This window comes from Schistocerca gregaria, chromosome 3 (assembly GCF_023897955.1).
Source record: "Schistocerca gregaria isolate iqSchGreg1 chromosome 3, iqSchGreg1.2, whole genome shotgun sequence".
NCBI classification, from domain to species: domain Eukaryota; kingdom Metazoa; phylum Arthropoda; class Insecta; order Orthoptera; family Acrididae; genus Schistocerca; species Schistocerca gregaria.
Genome location: NC_064922.1, coordinates 320,712,986 through 320,730,389, shown reverse-complemented (window position 1 = coordinate 320,730,389; position 17,404 = coordinate 320,712,986). Strand labels below are relative to the sequence as shown.

At 43.9% G+C, this 17,404-nt stretch overlaps 1 pseudogene; it reads right to left on the bottom strand.

The window, feature by feature from the left end:
- Nucleotides 1-17,404, bottom strand: part of LOC126355355 (JNK1/MAPK8-associated membrane protein-like) — a 197,037-nt pseudogene that overhangs the window by 29,528 nt on the left and 150,105 nt on the right.

Below are 17,404 nucleotides of genomic sequence, written 5' to 3'. Positions count from 1 at the left end.
CGCTTCAGTCCGGAACCGCGCGACTGCTAAGGTCGCAGGTTCGAATCCTGCTTTGGGCATGGATGTGTGTGATGTCCTTAGGTTAGTTAGGTTTAAGTAGTTCTAAGTTCTAGGGGACTGATGACCTCAGGTGTTAAGTTCCATAGCGCTCAGAGCCATTTTACTTCCACACTACTTTGTTGTTTTATGTTATATACAAACGAAATAGTCACTGCACCTTGTCCTAATCTACTTGTCCCAGTTTTCATACAATATTTCAAACAAAGCATTTATATAACTTTATACATAATACTAACAGCTGTCAGTATACAGGCTAAGTCAGAATCTGTATAACACAGAACGAAGCGGAATTTGCATCACTTAGTCCAGTTATTCTGAGAAAATATAGATGTGGCTAATGAGGTACGCTTTTATTCAGTTTCCCGCCCGAGGTCTACCAGCAACTTGTTGTGGAAGAACATACGGTTCTAGGCGCTACAGTCTGGAACCGCTCGACCGCTACGGTCGCAGGTTCGAATCCTGCCTCGGGCCTGGGTGTGTGTGATGTCCTTAGGTTATTTAGATTTAAGTAGTAAGTTCTAGGGGACTGATGACCTCAGAAGTTAAGTCCCATAGTGCAGAGAGCCATTTGAATCATTCTGAAGAACATAAAACGCCATTCCGAAGCTTAAATGGAAATTATTTTTATTTCTAGTTTTGTAGTTGTCAGTCACATAGACCATCCACAACTTCAGTTCCGCGATCGCCGCGATAAGAAAATCGAAAGCCACAGATTGCTCATCAGGCCAGAGAACATACGACGTTGTTGCGCGGCGTATAGAACTCTGTACGTTTCCAGAGTTAGTCTCCACTTGCCTGACATGGAAACAACACTGAAAATATTAGACGAAGATTCTGAAAATGGCTACCCTTCAGCGGCTATGCATGCAAGAGCTTCAGTGCGTTGGAAATAACAGTCAACCAGTTGCAAAATACAAGTTTATTAAACCTTGAACATAGTTTCAACAGTTTTAAAGCTGTCCTCTTACGAAGATAGTGTACGTAGTATCACAGTAACTATATCCAGTGTGGTAGTCGTTGACCCTGTCTAGTGCACGTGTGTGTCATCCACTTAATAACTTTTAAATCATGTATTTTAAATAGTGATTAAGTGGACGACACAGAGAGTCAACGACTCCCACATTGGATGTGGATAATGTGATTCTACGCACATTACCTCCCTAGGAAGTTTTAAAACTGTCGAAACCATTGTCACCATTAATATATCCGTATTTTGCAGCTGGTTATGTGTTATTTCAAGTCCACTGGAATAATGGAATTTCAGGTCTTTTCATGTCTTTGGGATGTGAAATCCCAGGATTACAAAACAGCAGCAAAAGGAGGCGTACTCTAGAGCAGTGGTTCCCAACAGGTGGTCCGCGGACCCCCAGGGGTCCGCTAGCTATGCCAGAGGGGTCAGCAAGATGCCATCAGAATAAAAAAATGTATTAAATATATTTCGTATAACAATTTTTTTGTTTTGACGGCTTCCTGCATGAGCAGACGTTTAGCGAACGCTAACTTCTGCGTCTAGTGTCTTCCTAGAGCCAACTGATACTAGCACACTCTAGCGCAAAACTAGAATTACACTCCTGGAAATGGAAAAAAGAACACATTGACACCGGTGTGTCAGACCCACGATACTTGCACCGGACACTGCGAGAGGGCTGTACAAGCAATGATCACACGCACGGCACAGCGGACACACCAGGAACCGCGGTGTTGGCCGTCGAATGGCGCTAGCTGCGCAGCATTTGTGCATCGCTGCCGTCAGTGTCAGCCAGTTTGCCGTGGCATACGGAGCTCCATCGCAGTCTTTAACACTGGTAGCATGCCGCGACAGCCTGGACGTGAACCGTATGTGCAGTTGACGGACTTCGAGCGAGGGCGTATAGTGGGCATGCGGGAGGCCGGGTGGACGTACCGCCGAATTGCTCAACACGTGGGGCGTGAGGTCTCCACAGAACATCGATGTTGTCGCCAGTGGTCGGCGGAAGGTGCACGTGCCCGTCGACCTGGGACCGGACTGCAGCGACGCACGGATGCACGCCAAGACCGTAGATCCTACGCAGTGCCGTAGGGGACCGCACCGCCACTTCCCAGCAAATTAGGGACACTGTTGCTCCTGGGGTATCGGCGAGGACCATTCGCAACCGTCTCCATGAAGCTGGGCTACGGTCCCGCACACCGTTAGGCCGTCTTCCGCTCACGCCCCAACATCGTGCAGCCCGCCTCCAGTGGTGTCGCGACAGGCGTGAATGGAGGGACGAATGGAGACGTGTCGTCTTCAGCGATGAGAGTCGCTTCTGCCTTGGTGCCAATGATGGTCGTATGCGTGTTTGGCGCCGTGCAGGTGAGCGCCACAATCAGGACTGCATACGACCGAGGCACACAGGGCCAACACCCGGCATCATAGTGTGGGGAGCGATCTCCTACACTGGCCGTACACCTCTGGTGATCGTCGAGGGGACACTGAATAGTGCACGGTACATCCAAACTGTCATCGAACCCATCGTTCTACCATTCCTAGACCGGCAAGGGAACTTGCTGTTCCAACAGGACAATGGACGTCCGCATGTATCTCGTGCCACCAAACGTGCTCTAGAAGGTGTAAGTCAACTACCCTGGCCAGCAAGATCTCCGGATCTGGCCCCCATTGAGCATGTTTGGGACTTGATGAAGCGTCATCTCACGCGGTCTGCACGTCCAGCACGAACGCTGGTCCAACTGAGGCGCCAGGTGGAAATGGCATGGCAAGCCGTTCCACAGGACTACATCCAGCATCTCTACGATCGTCTCCATGGGAGAATAGCAGCCTGCATTGCTGCGAAAGGTGGATATACACTGTACTAGTGCCGACATTGTGCATGCTCTGTTGCCTGTGTCTATGTGCCTGTGGTTCTGTGAGTGTGATCATGTGATGTATCTGACCCCAGGAATGTGTCAATAAAGTTTCCCCTTCCTGGGACAATGAATTCACGGTTTTCTTATTTCAATTTCCAGGAGTGTAGATACAGGCAAATAGTTCTGCTGTATGCCTTAGACTGAGCGCGCTGCCTCCTAAGCTTAATATTTTTTTTCAATAATGAATATGCCAATGTTTTGTGTAAGTACGAAAAATAGAAAACGTATAAAAAGACTTAATTTGTCTTTTTTAGGTACTTGATACTGTGATATGACAAGGTACCAATCATGCTTGATGAGGCTGTCCTCGAGAAAATTTTGATGGAAACCCCTGCTCTAGAGCATTTGGCCAAGAAACACGAAGTGACAATGCGACTTGGGGCAAAATTACGCAGTTTAAAATTACAAGCCAAGAGAACACAAGAAGCTGCTACCATAAAGTAAAGTGGTTCTTCTTCGAAAAGGTCAAACCGGTTTGTTTACCACCCTCTACAATTTTTACTACAATATGTGGAATCCATGGGAAGTCGCTATACTAACTGCGATGAAGGAATGCCAATGAAGTAAGATTTATTTTATTTTGCAATTTATATTGTATGATAATTGTGCTAAAATGAAAATTATTACATCTGTATGCATATGTAAGTACTATTTCTAATTCTAAATAAAAATTGTATGTAAGTTCAGTAAATTAATATTACCTCATCCGTACATTATTACCACATGTGATAATAAATAATTTTGTACCGTCATTGTTGTTTTTATCTGATATTTGCCGGTTGATTCCAGTTATAACCCGTTCCTTTTAATCTATGCCGATTTCTGTAGTGCAACTGAGTCCAATGATGTGGATTCGCGACATTGTATAGGGACTCTCCCCATATAATGTATGAGGATTTTCCCATATACAATGTCGCCCGACTTTGTCGCTAGGTGTGCACGAGACTTTAAGAACCTCACCGTCCCAGACGCGGCTACTGCGAGAGATTCAGTATTCAGGGTATTCTCTTCGGTCAAAATAAGTCACGTAAGATAGTACTCAAAGGTCAGCAACTTCAGAGAAGGAACATATCATCAATAATAAATTCCAATATTTCAGAATAAAAATAGTTTTGGTTGCCAAGTTATTTAATATGCCCTTTTGGGTCATCATCAGATTGTGTAGAAGCAGTTGGACGCACAATCCACCCATCATAAAGCCACATAAAACGGTAAATGGGTGCAACAGTAACAGATGTGTAACCCCCTCGTCATAAAGCCATGTACAACAGAAAATGGGTGCAAAGGTAACTGGATGTGTAATATCTCCATCGTATAGCTTTGTAAAATGGAAAGTGAATCTTAACCACGCCAGCAGACTCCGTCATAGCAGCGCAGAATAGGACCACGCTTACGAAATGAATGCGGTGTGAGCCGCACCCAGCACAAAGTCCGTTTGGCGCGCACACAAGTATTACTATATATATTCTGGCGAAAGAAAAACACACACAATACCAAAAATAATTTAGCGTAATGAAATTTCTGGAATACAATGGATTTTCGTGGCAGTATCACAGCACAGGCCTACATTGATGTTTTAAGCACCTTCTTGCTTCCCACTATTGAAGAGCAATTCGGGGCTGGCGATTGCATCTTTCAACATATCGAGCACCTGTTCATAATGCACGGCCTGTGGCGGAGTGGTTACACTACAATAACATCCCTGTAATGGGCTGGCCTGCACATAGTCCTGACCTGAATCCTATAGAACACTTTTGGGATGTTTTGGAACGCCGACTTTGTGCCAGGCCTCACCGACCGACATCGATCTCTCTCCTCAGTGCTGCACTCCGTGAAGAATTGGCTGCCATTCAACAAAGAAATCTTCAAGCACGTGATTGAACGTATACCTGCGAGAGAGGAAGCTGTCATCAAGGCTAAGAGTGGGTCAACACCATACTGAATTCCAACATTACCTATGGAGGGCGCCACTAACTTGCATGTCATTTTCAGCCAGTTGTCCGGATACTTTTGATCGTAGTGTGACTAACACTTACAGTCAATACATCGTGTATTTAAAGCAAATCTGATCTGCATCCTCATAGTGGCGCCACTAGCGACACTTAGGCGACTGCGGCGAAATTTGAATAGATATCATTTTTCAGAAGTAGAAACACGCCTACCAAATGTTTATATCGCCTAACTCGTTCTTGGTGTTGGGATTTTTTTCCCTCGGTGTATTTTAAAAACCTGTTGTTGTACCAACCTGCTACAACGGAATGGAAAAAATATAAATAATTCTCAAGATGGAGGATTATTGACGTTTAAGTGAAAAATTTGCCATCTAGCTTTGTAACGCTTGTGTTCTTGTCGGTTTCACTATCTTACTGGTCAATGTTGGTATTTACATGTGTAGAAATATGTTTGTTGGTGCCTACAGTGATTGTACGATCTTATTTGTCTGCCTTGTCACTGAGAAAGGAGTCAGTCTCAAGTGCACATTCAAGTTGTCGATGTGGTAAATCAACATAAAGTGAGATTCCGTCAGATTTGAGCCCAATTAGCTGAGGGCGTACTGGAAAATATATCAAGTACGTTTCTATTAACTAGGACAAAACTTCATACTGAAGTCAGTGGCGGCTAATAGCCACATACTCTGAGTTACCTCGTAAACGACTCGGACTCAGGTTCCGTTATGGTGTACTTTCGCCAGTGTCAGGTTTCGCTGTTAATTAGGCTACATTCTGTATATAATAGTGTTTGGTTAAAACATTGGAAAAAATGTGCGTTGTCAGCAAAGTGTGAACATAATATATCTGTGTTAATATGGTCACACGTTGCAGAGAAATGCCTAGGCCGGAACAAATGCGCCCTGTGGCACAGCGTGTATGAAGCGGAGCGTGTCCTTCACCTCGCAGGGTGTATCGAACCGCGGACTGCGGTCTGCGAGGCCAGCTCTTCCATCACAGACGGAAATAGCGCCGGGACGCGTGGGCGGACACGCGACTATTGCGTGTACAGTGGCCGCAAATTGTCCGCGGTCAGGACGTGCGGAGCAAGGGCCATTGTGGGAGACTAGACGGTAAGAGGGGAGGGATGGCCAGTGAAATGTACGTGCCGGGGATCGATGACATACCCCTCCACTTACCAGGACAAGCGAGTGGCGTGATGTTGCATTCCAAGGTGGATACGGACAGACACTGCTGGTAACCTATCATCTGGAAAAGCTGTGCGGTATTAACAATAATTGGCGCTTTCCACGAGACAGGTCAGTGTTAGCGCTCTACTCACCACGACATGTTGTGATGTCTGGGCCAAAACCTTTGCCCAGGAACAGGAAGAAAGCAAAGGTACGAAAAGTATAGCAGATTGATCCACAAAACTACAGTGCACCATCCTTGATATTCCTTTACCGTAGAATCTTACAAAGCGATCATCTGTTAATCACCCATTTCGATGAGTCTTGGGTATGTTGTAGAGGGACCTGAACAGAGTACCTGCCTAGCGGCTTTTCGGGCTAGGACCCCCAATTTTCTAAAAAATAGATGTTGAAGTTTTACACCCACCTACTATATACGAAAGGTAACTTACGATGTGGCCAGCGAGAGCAGTGCTCGCGGAACACGTACAAATACTGACCATGTCCTTGTTTATCACTTTCAACAGAATATCATTAAATAATATATGTCATGCAAAATTGTTCATAATTGGTCATTTTCGTAATATTAAATCTATATAAATAAAATTGTAAAATTTCGTTTCTTCAGAATCACAAATCTCCTAAAGTTCTGGACCGCTTGATTTGAAATTTTGACGTAATTTGAATTCTCTTATACAGGCGTCTATTTAGGTACCTAATTCTTTAATATAATAGTGAAATGTTATTAGCAAAACAGGACTTCTGTGTTATGGCCTACTGGTTTGTGATTAGAATACTATTACAAATTCTGAATTTGCAATAACAAACAATGTTCAAGGTCAGAGAGAGGGGCGAAGAGCAGATGAACAGAGGGGTGACAGGAAATGGACGTACGTCGGTGTCGTTCCTTTTCTTACAGGTGCCACTTGTGGTTTTTTCCCACATTTCACAGCACTAGGAACTGAATACTTGTTTTGATGCACTGTTTTTGTTTGTGTTGCCGACTGTCAGATGTTATTGCCAGCTTTCAAGTGTAATTTATGAAGTACCTGTGCTCTGTTTGTGTATGCATTTTGTGTTTGTGTGTGTGTTTTGGTGTGATATTTTTTTTCCTGGTTGTGTGAGAGGGACGATTTTGTATCTTATTTCTTTTATTAAGTGTAGCAGGGAGCCTGTGCTGGCGTGCGTTTGTTCATTTATCAAATATTTGTTTTCAGCGATGGCTTTCTGAATGTGGAAGTTTTCTTACATTTATAAGATGTTTGTTATGGTAGCTTATTCTCATTATTTTAATTTCTAGTTACATGTTTTTTGGATGGTGGTTATGGCATTATAAATGTTCTGCAAATGTGGAATGGTTTGTTTCGTATTTCAAACACTTGATATGGTCATTGTAGCGCTTTTAAAAAAATTCCTGCATGTCATACCTATGTATACTGCATCACAACTTTGACATTGAACTTTATATATTCTTGATGGCTGGAATTTGTCCCTCCTGGTAGCTGGTTGGCTTAGGTGTGACTGGAGGATTTCGCCATTCTTATATACTATTTGGCAGCCCTGTCTCCTTAGGATATTTGCAACTGTGTGTGTTTATTTATGTGTGTAAGTCATGATATACTATCTGGTTCTTTTCTGTGTAGTGTTGTCATTGTCTGTATTTGTTGTGTGTGTACGTTTGTGAGTTCTCTTGAATTCTGGAAATTTTGTGTGTTTTTTTTTATTGAGCCAGTGTACTACATGTGTGTCATACCCATTGTTCCTAGCTATTTCTATGATTGTACTCATTTCTTTTTCATAGTTTCTCTTGTTGAATGAGATTCTGTTTAATCTATGTGACATACGTCTTAGTGCTGTAAGTTTCTGGTTGTGGGGATGGTTAGACGTGGAATGTAACACTGTGTCTGTGGCTGTTGGTTTTCTAAAGATGTTGAACGTGTGTTTGCCATTTGCTTTCTTTATTGTAATGCCAAGAAAATTTATTTGTGCGAATTTTGTGTTCTGATGAGCTTTGTTGATTCCTGAGTGACTTGTCTATTTTTTCACTTGTGTCATCTACCAGACAAATAATGTCATCCACATACTTGTGCCAGTAAAGACGATCAAGAGATCGCTGAAGACTCACTGCGACAGGTCCGTGGAGAACTGCAGTAGATTCTAAACATTCAGGGTGGTGTCTGTTTGTTCTATATCGTGTCTCCCTACCACTTTCGCGCAACGACGCTCTGAGCGTGTTTTTTAGGGAATTAACTAGTTTGAACCTGGGACCTGTTGGTGGTAAGGAGACGCCAGACCACACATGACATGTAGAATTCAGAAGAGTTCAGTGAGACTAGCGATGATATAACCAAATACTAAATTATCTCAGCGTCAGCTCCACTGCACTCCCTGTAAAAGAATCTTAATACTAACTAAATTTAGTGGAAAGGGTTCAAGGCTTTCTTATTTTTAGTTAGCTGGTAAAATAACGTCGAAAAAGCAGTTAAGTTTACCATTGGAAATTTATTCTAATCACAAAACATCGTTTATAAATTGCACTATTGATAAAAGGAAATGTTTTAATACAGGATGGTAAAAACCAACTGCGTTCAACAAAAATGTGAACGAATATTCCCTGAATGGGTTTCCAAGTTCTACAATCGATCGAAGGATGACCTATGCCATATCACATCTATAATCTAGGTTTAATTTAAGTTTCACAAAAGAGAAAACTATCAAAATGGTCTATAGTGACCCTCAATTATCTTTAATTACTTATTTAACTTGTCGTAAATTACAGTGGAATAACTATATAAAATAGAAAAATTATCGCGTTTCAGATTTTCACTTCAAGTGGCAAATGTGAACACCATGAGTTTTAATTAACGATCGACACTAGTATTACGCAAAAAGGGGGTGTAACAGATGAGACTTCTGCAGTTCTGAGTGAAGCCTTATGCGCTCAAAAATGCGGCATCGCGTGCGTTCATTACCTTGTCGGTGTTTAGGCAGCGTGAGGGCGGCAGCGGCCGGCGCAGCAGCCATCCAGCTCGCCGTCTCGGAACCAACTCTCTAACTTCTCCTTACTACAATTTACCGAAGTTAGTTTAAAAAAAACTATCTGGCTGTGTTTTCATCTGACCAATCAGGGTCTCAATGTTAACCTTAAGCTCCGCCTACAAAAATTCTGTCTATCCAATGAGAAACGTTATACTTCTCGTGGTGGGGCAATGTTTTTAAAGTTTGCAACGTAACAGAGACGCTAAAAAGTCTCACGCTAAAACCTGCAGCTGGTGTGGTCCTTTTAGCGTTATCGTGAGATCTATACTGCTCTTCTGGAGGGCTCTAGCTTTTAACATGGACTGGGGGTTGTCCTTGACATACCTGAGACGCGAAAAAGCCTCACGCTAAAACGTGCGGGTTGTATAGTCGTACAGGTAGGCTCGCGGCGTGGGTGCCCAGCCCCTCCCTTATCTAGCTTAACACGGTTCTGCTCTCGGCTTCTGTCCTCGTTTCTCCCCTCGGAACTGCGTCTGCCTCACGGTGGGAAGGTACAACATGCATTTAGGCATTCTTGTGTTACTCTGTGGTATTCCATTTGCTCACTCGTTACTCGTATTACTTTGGTTAATTTAATGTCACGATTTATTCCGAGCTATGTGACATACTACTGGATTTGCTTATCATGTCAGGGTTTTCATGTAAGGTGTTGGATTTGCCTGACACCTTACAAGATGGCAAAATCGTCAACAAACGGGAGCCGGAGGTGCCCGGCGGGAGACAGGTGATTATAGGGTTAATGGCGATAGCAAAGACGATGACGCTTAGGACGGAACCGTGAGCCACACCGTTTCCCTGGATAAAGGTTCCGACAAGGCAGATCCCACACGCACTTTGGAAACTCTGTCATTTAAAAATTACCGAGGGAAACAGGGCAGGCGGTCACGGAAGCCCCACGTGTGAAGAGTGTGGAGGATACCAGTTCTCCAGCAGGTGTAGTAGGCCTTTCCAAATCGAAAAACACGTACACAGTCTGGGATTTCCGTAGAAAGCAATCCATGACATGAGTGGACAATGTAACGAGATGGTCAACTGCAGAATGGCGCGCTCGAAATCCACACTGTGCATTCGTCAGTAAATTACAAGACTCTAGCCACCGTACCAGCGAGGCATGAATCTTACGTTCCATTACCTTGCAAACGCAGCTGGGGAGGGAGATGGGGCGGTAGCTAGAAGGAAGGGTTTTGTCCTTACAGGTTGGGTATGAATATGACTTGCTTCGCGCAAACGTATGGAATATGTGCCCTCTGCTCAGATGAGGCTGTACATGTTAAGAAGAAAGTGCTTGCCCCCAAGAGGGAGGTGCTGCATCTGATTGTGGACAGCGTCTGGCCCTGGGGTGGACGATTGGGATGAACTGAGAGAATGATCTAGCTCCCTCATAGTAAAGGCGAAATTGTAGCAGTCACGATTCTGAGAAGAGAAGTTTATCGCCCGATCCTCCTCGGCTCCTTTCCGATGGAGGAAGACACTGTCATAGTGTGAAGAGCTAGAAATGTTCGTAAAATGGCGGTCCAAGGTGTATGAGACAGCAAATAGGGTCTACTATAACACAGCTGCTACTTGCAGGCCGGAAATTGGGGAATGGATCTTTGTCTCATAGAGCCGTCGAAAGTTCGCCCACATGACAATGGAAGGTTTGAAACTGTTAAAAGAACTTCACAAGGGAGCGCACCAACCTTAGGTGATTGTTCACACCTCAGGTCACACCTGCCGAACACCTGACAGAGGGCCCAATTGGCAATTTGGGAAGACTGAAGCTAAGGCAATCACCCCTCCCTGGGCCTGGCGTATACCAGGGTGTATATGCAAACCCTACCTGTCGATCTGGCGGCTGGGAATTACGCATTACGTCACCTGTTATTCGTGGGCCGGCATTCAGGAAGGAAGAAGAAAAAGAGGAACCTCAAACGCCTAAGTGGAGAAACGAGAGGAGAAAGGAAACAAAGAAGGGAAAAAGGCAACGGAAAACAGTGGTGATATTGTTCTTATGTCAGCCACAGACAATGCAGAACATTCCCAATGACACCCCAGATATGTTCCCTAAGGGAGGGGGGAAAAACAACAAGGGGATAGACATACAGCACGGAAGGGAAAAGATGATGCAAAGGCTGGGGCCCAGTGGTAGCAAAGCCCGAACCCGCCAAAAAGTGGGAGCCCTCTGGGAGGGAGGGGGAGGGGAAGTGATGAAGAGAGAGAGAGAGAGAGAGAGAGAGAGAGAGAGAGAGAGAGAGAGGAGGAAGAGATGAACGAAGAAAGGGAGTAAATGGTGGTGGAGAGATAAGGGAGAGAGGGACATTAGGATGTATATCCAATTCCCTTATGTATTAGAACCGCGTGCTCTCTCTTTTCTTCTTTTCCATTTAAGCAGACCGAGCTGCAGCAAAGCGTGACCGGGTACAGCTAGTTCATTAACAAATCAGTTATTGCAGCAAATTACCTTCAAATGTATATTCCGTTTCTTACAGAGTAGATTACGGAATCATCCTACTCACTATCCCCTGCTGCGACTGCTCTCTTAGAACACAATTTCGGATGGTGCTTCTCTTATAAGCACCATGCACATTTAATGAAAACTAGTGTCTTGCCGGGCCACGGATTTTTTACCGAAAAACACGGTTCGTTTGAATTTTAAAAAATCTCTCTTCAATGAAATTCGATGCGAACAATGAGCGTTCCATCATTCCTGCGAAAGCACTAAACTGATGCAGAATCAAAGAATTTTTATGGAAAATTCCCTCGAATCTATCTCTCTATTAGTGTACAGCAAGTCAGGCGTATTTTTGTCTTTTTTCGTAAAAATCACAGGTATGGTAAAGTGGAGTGGATTCCTGCAACATAATTATACTACTGGCCACTAAAATTGCTAGACCACGAAGATGACGTGCTACAGACGCGAAATTTAACCGACAGGAAGAAGATGCTGTGATATGCAAATGATTAGCTTTTCAGAGCATTCACACAAGGTTGGCGCCGGTGGCGATACCTACAACGTGCTGCCATGAGGAAAGTTTCCAACTGATTTCTCATACACAAACAGCAGTTGACCGGCGTTGTCTGGTGGAACGTTGTTGTGATGCCTCTTGTAAGGAGGAGAAATGCGTACCATCATGTTACCGACTTTGATAAAGGTCGGATTGTAGCCTATCGTGATTGCGGTTTATCGTATCGCGACATTGCTGCTCGCGTTGGTCGAGATCCAGGGACTGTTAGCAGAATATGGAATCGGTGGGTTCAGGAGGGTGATATGGAACGCCGTGCTGGATCCCAACGGCCTCGTATCACTAGCAGTCGAGATGACATGCATCTTATCCGCACGGCTGTAGCGGATCGTGCAGCCACGTCTCGATCCCTGAGTCACCAGATGGGGACGTTTGAAAGACGACAACCATCTGCACGAACAGTTCGACGACGTTTGCAGCAGCATGGACTATCAGCTCTGAGACCATGGCTGCTGTTACCCTTGACGCTGCATCACACACAGGAGCGCCTGCGACGGTGTACGAATGGCAAAACGTCATTTTTTCGGACGAATCCAGGTTCTGTTGACAGCATCATGATGGTAGCATCCGTGCTTGGCGACATCGCGGTGAACGCACATTGGAAGCGTGTACTCGTCATCGCCATACTGGCGTATCACCCGGCGCGCTGGTGTGGGGTACCATTGATTACACGTCTCGGTAACCTCTTGTTCGCATTGACGGCACTTTGAACAGTGGACGTTACACTTCAGACGTGTTACGACCCGTGGCTCTACTCTTAATTCGATCCCTGCGAAACCCTACATTTCAGCAGGATTATGCTCGACCGCATGTTGCAGGTCCTGTACGGGTCTTTCTGGATACAGAAAATGTTCGACTGCTGCCCTGGCCAACACATTCTCCAGATCTCTTACCATCTGAAAACGTCTGGTCAATGGTGGCCGAGCAACTGGCTCGTCACAATACGCCAGTCACTACTCTTGTTGGACTGTGGTATCGGGTTGAAGCTGCATGGGCAGCTGTACCTGTACACGCCATCCAAGCTCTATTTGACTCAATGTCCAGGCGTATCAAGGCCGTTATTACGGCCAGAGGTGGTTGTTGTGGGTTCTGATTTATCAGGATCTATGCACTCAAATTGCGTGAAAATGTCAGTTCTAGTATAGTATTTGTCCAATGAATACCCGTTTATCATGTGAATTTCTTCTTGTTGTAGCAATTTTAATGGCCAGTAGTGTATTATGGTGCAGCTCCACGCTTTTCTTTCATTTACAAAGGTCTGATAGTAAAGTATCTCATCAATCTACCCTATCCACAAATCAATGAAGTTTCTTGTCCCATTTACGGACGAATGGCACATTTTAAGAACTCTTCGTGAACTTCCTCGGTGATATTTGCAGACTTAAGAAAACAAATGGATATCTTTGCTGACTCAGTTATAGTATACTCTGCTCTACAGGAGTGACTTAAGTTGTTCCAATAAGTCTTCGCTCCTTGCTGCGCTAGGGATCTATTATACGTCGATTGGTATTGGCATCCAGTTTAATCGGCATCGATTACGTTATTGGAATCAAAATTAGATGACATACTTTCGTCTACCTGTGATGACACATATGGTCCTACTACTCGTATTAGTGGTATTCTGTATGATGAAATTGAGATAAAAGAAAGAAAATAAAAGTAGTACTCGGGCAGGATTTGATCCCGTACTGCCACTGGGATAGCCGTGAACCTTACCGCTGCGCTACTGTCGGTTGCTCTTAGTAAAATTAAAGATACGTGTATTGGAGGTACGCGTAAAACTTCAACATCCATTTTCTCCTAAATTAGGCACCATTGCATGGAAATCCGAAGCAAGGAATTAAGGAACTGCCCGTCTACCACATATCTAAGACTTATCAAAACACATGATGGTCTCCTTATTAGATCACATTCTGATCTCATACACAGTGAAGTATCGCATCATGCCAACTAGCGAGAAATCCGAAAACTTCGGCCATGCGAAACACATCTCGCACTTTTCTCACGTGACATCCTGAGACCCTGAATCGTCAGGTGGCTGCAGCATTTCCTGACTTCTGAAAAGCATTTGAGTCAGTATTACAGCCACGCTTATTGACGAAAATAGGGCGACATGGAAATCAAACGAAATTTGTTATTAGACTCAATTCTGTAGTAGGCAGGCCTCATCAGGTTATTTTAGGAGAGTCACTGACGGGAGTAGTAGAAGCAATTTCAGGTGTGACCCAGGGAAGTGTAATGGGACTCCTTTTGCTCATACTGTATATTAATAACCGGACAGACGATATTGATTGTAACGTCAGAAAAAATGGCTCTGAGCACTATGGGACTCAACTGCTGTGGTCATTAGTCCCCTAGAACTTAGAACTACTTAAACCTAACTAACCTAAGGACATCACACACATCCATGCCCGAGGCAGGATTCGAACTTGCGACCGTAGCAGTCGCACAGTTCCGGACTGCGCGCCTAGAACCGCGAGACCACCGCGGCCGGCTAACGTCAGAAATTTTGCTGATTGTTCATCTATCTTTGATTAAGTATTGTTTGAAAGAAGCTGTACAAATGTTCACTCAGATCTTGGTTGGATTTGAAAGTTGTTAAATACTTGCTTTAAATGTTCATAAAAGGCAAGAATGTATTATTCTGCTACTGTAATATCCATTAGTGACAACTGGAGTAATTCCATCCATAGAAATAGCAGAGTGTAACAATTTGTGGACATATGAATTTCGATGATCACGTATGATGGATCGTACGTAAAGGAGGTGTTAGGTTTCGGCTCATTGGCACCACACTGAGTAAATGCTATTGCCTTTACGAAGGAAATTAGTGAGTAAACACTCATGGGGGGGGGGGGGGGTTGGGCGAAGTAAACACTCATGTGAAGCACCCTAAAATACTGCTGAAGTGTACCCAACTAATACCAAAGAGGGCTAAGGGGGGATATTGATAGGACAGCATCGATGATTATATGGTTTTTTGTCCCGCTGGAAACCCTGAACTGGTAGACACATACATTCCAAAGACTAAGTACCGAGTAAGTAATCTCTGAATCCACTACGAACCCTTACGTATCGCTCCCACGGGGGCTGCGAGGGCAAAACTAGACCGATTACAGAGCGTGGTACTCTGGGAACCGTGACCTGCCTTGTACTTCACAGGAGTTTGCAGAGTGCGTATGTAGATGTAGGCGCAAACGCGTTCCGTAAAAGTAGGAATTTATAATACTGGAACTGAATTGCTCTCACGAAGTACCAACATCAGCTGCTAAGTACAGACTCTCAAACAGGTATAAAATAATATGTGATTATGTCATCAAGCAGGTCGTTGAGATCAGAATATGTAACAAGCTTTGTGCAGAGCATCGACTGCCACCTTAACGGTAAACTGAGACGGGCGCTCGAGAGCGAGATTCTCCGTGGAAACTGGGGGAAAAACTTGCGTCCAACTCGAGCAGCAACGATGCCAGCAGTCCTCCATCCCTTAACCTCTGATATGATATTCAAAATTCTGTGTCTTCTTGCCTGCAGGAGAGGACAATGTAGGTAGGTAAACCAAACTATTGAGTATAAGACACCATATCAGCACCCTCTATAGTTAAGTGCTCCTGGCGAAAATCTTCGACTCTTGAAATTCGACTCTGCTAGAAGACCGAGATAATTTGATTCATGGCTTATCACGAGTATCCCCTTTTTTACATCATTTGATGTCTGATGGACAAACATCCACTTACATTCGATGCCTCTGATGTGTGATAGTTAGTATATTTCATAACCAGCTTTGCATGTGACCGTCTGAATCTGACCTTGCGGTAGAAGTCCGTTCCGTCTTTATGAAGACAATGACGTACATTTTTTTGGATGTCCTATACCATTTCTCAGCGCTAGCCTCGCAGCTGTTCTTTCACAGAACTGAGAACACGTTGAGCACATTGGACAAAAAAAAAAAAAAAAAAAAAAAAATCGCCCCTGGAGATATTACGCTAATCTCGAATAACACAAGCTTTTGCCTTGATAAAGACATCATTTCGTCAACGAAGAGCTCAAATCATTATTCAGGAATGCCGCATCATGCTGAAACTACTGTGATTCTGTGATTATATCTCGTAGATTTACCGGCATGCAGGGATCTTGATAACTACGTTATAGTTTTTGTTGCCAGTAATTACAGATATTTTTTAAGGAACTTCAATCGGGTGATCTAGCATCTAGCACGGCAGTCGAGGTGCCATAGGATGCTTGAGCGTTCGTACAGTCAGAAATTGTGAACTCGGTTGGAAACTTTAACGGAGTGACACTTCTGCGGAGAGGCGTTTCTGTCGGGCGTGGGGCTCTTGCTGGGAAGGCGCCCTTTTTTTTTTTTTGCAGGTAGCATACAGACACGCTAAAATTTATCACCTGATTGACTTCTCATCGTCGGGGTTCACAGTCATGTAGAATTTTAAAGGACATCACATCCACCGTTGACTAGAAATTTTTTATGTCACAATTGCAATTTCGGCCTATGGGCCATTTTCAAGTGGCAGTGCGAAAGATTTTGCTGTAGCACATGACAGCTTTAAAATCCTCCGACATGTTAAACGTGTCACCGTCAAAAACAATCATTTCCTCTCTGAAAAACAGTAACATCAGACGAATGCGACACTCTGTACATCTTGAAATGATGTATATTACTTACACAGTTACCAATGATAACATCCTTCCTATAAATCGTTACAAATCAATGTTCCAACACACTGTTTGCATATGAACTGCAGCAGCCTTAGTTCACATGTAAATAGTGTGTTAGAACAACGATTTGTAGGGATTTAGAGGAAGGATGTTAACATGGATAACTGCGCACGTAATTAACATAATTTCACGCCGTAAAGAGCTTCGAACTTGTTTAGTACTACTGTATTTATACAGTGAAAATAATTATTTTTGACGAAATATCTGGCGATTTTAAAGTCTTACAGGTTATAGAGCAAAATCTTTTGCTGTATCACCTGGAAAAGCCAATGTTCAAAACGGCAGTTGCGAAATAAACCATTTCTGCAGTCAATGGCGTAATCATATTTCTTTTAAAAAATAAACGTGTTACTGGCTATTAGTTTTGATATATGTTGAAAGACTGAGTAATCGCAATCTATTTTGCGTTTACTAGTTTCAGGTTGGTTTGCCCATCTTGAGACAATTTCTAGGTTCGGCTGGAATGTGACAGCTTGGTTGTGCGTTGGTGAAACCAAAGAACCTGAAAACAAAAGACCTCCTGAAGTATTTCAGGCTCCGCAGAAATGTCTGAACATTCCATCTCCGCAAT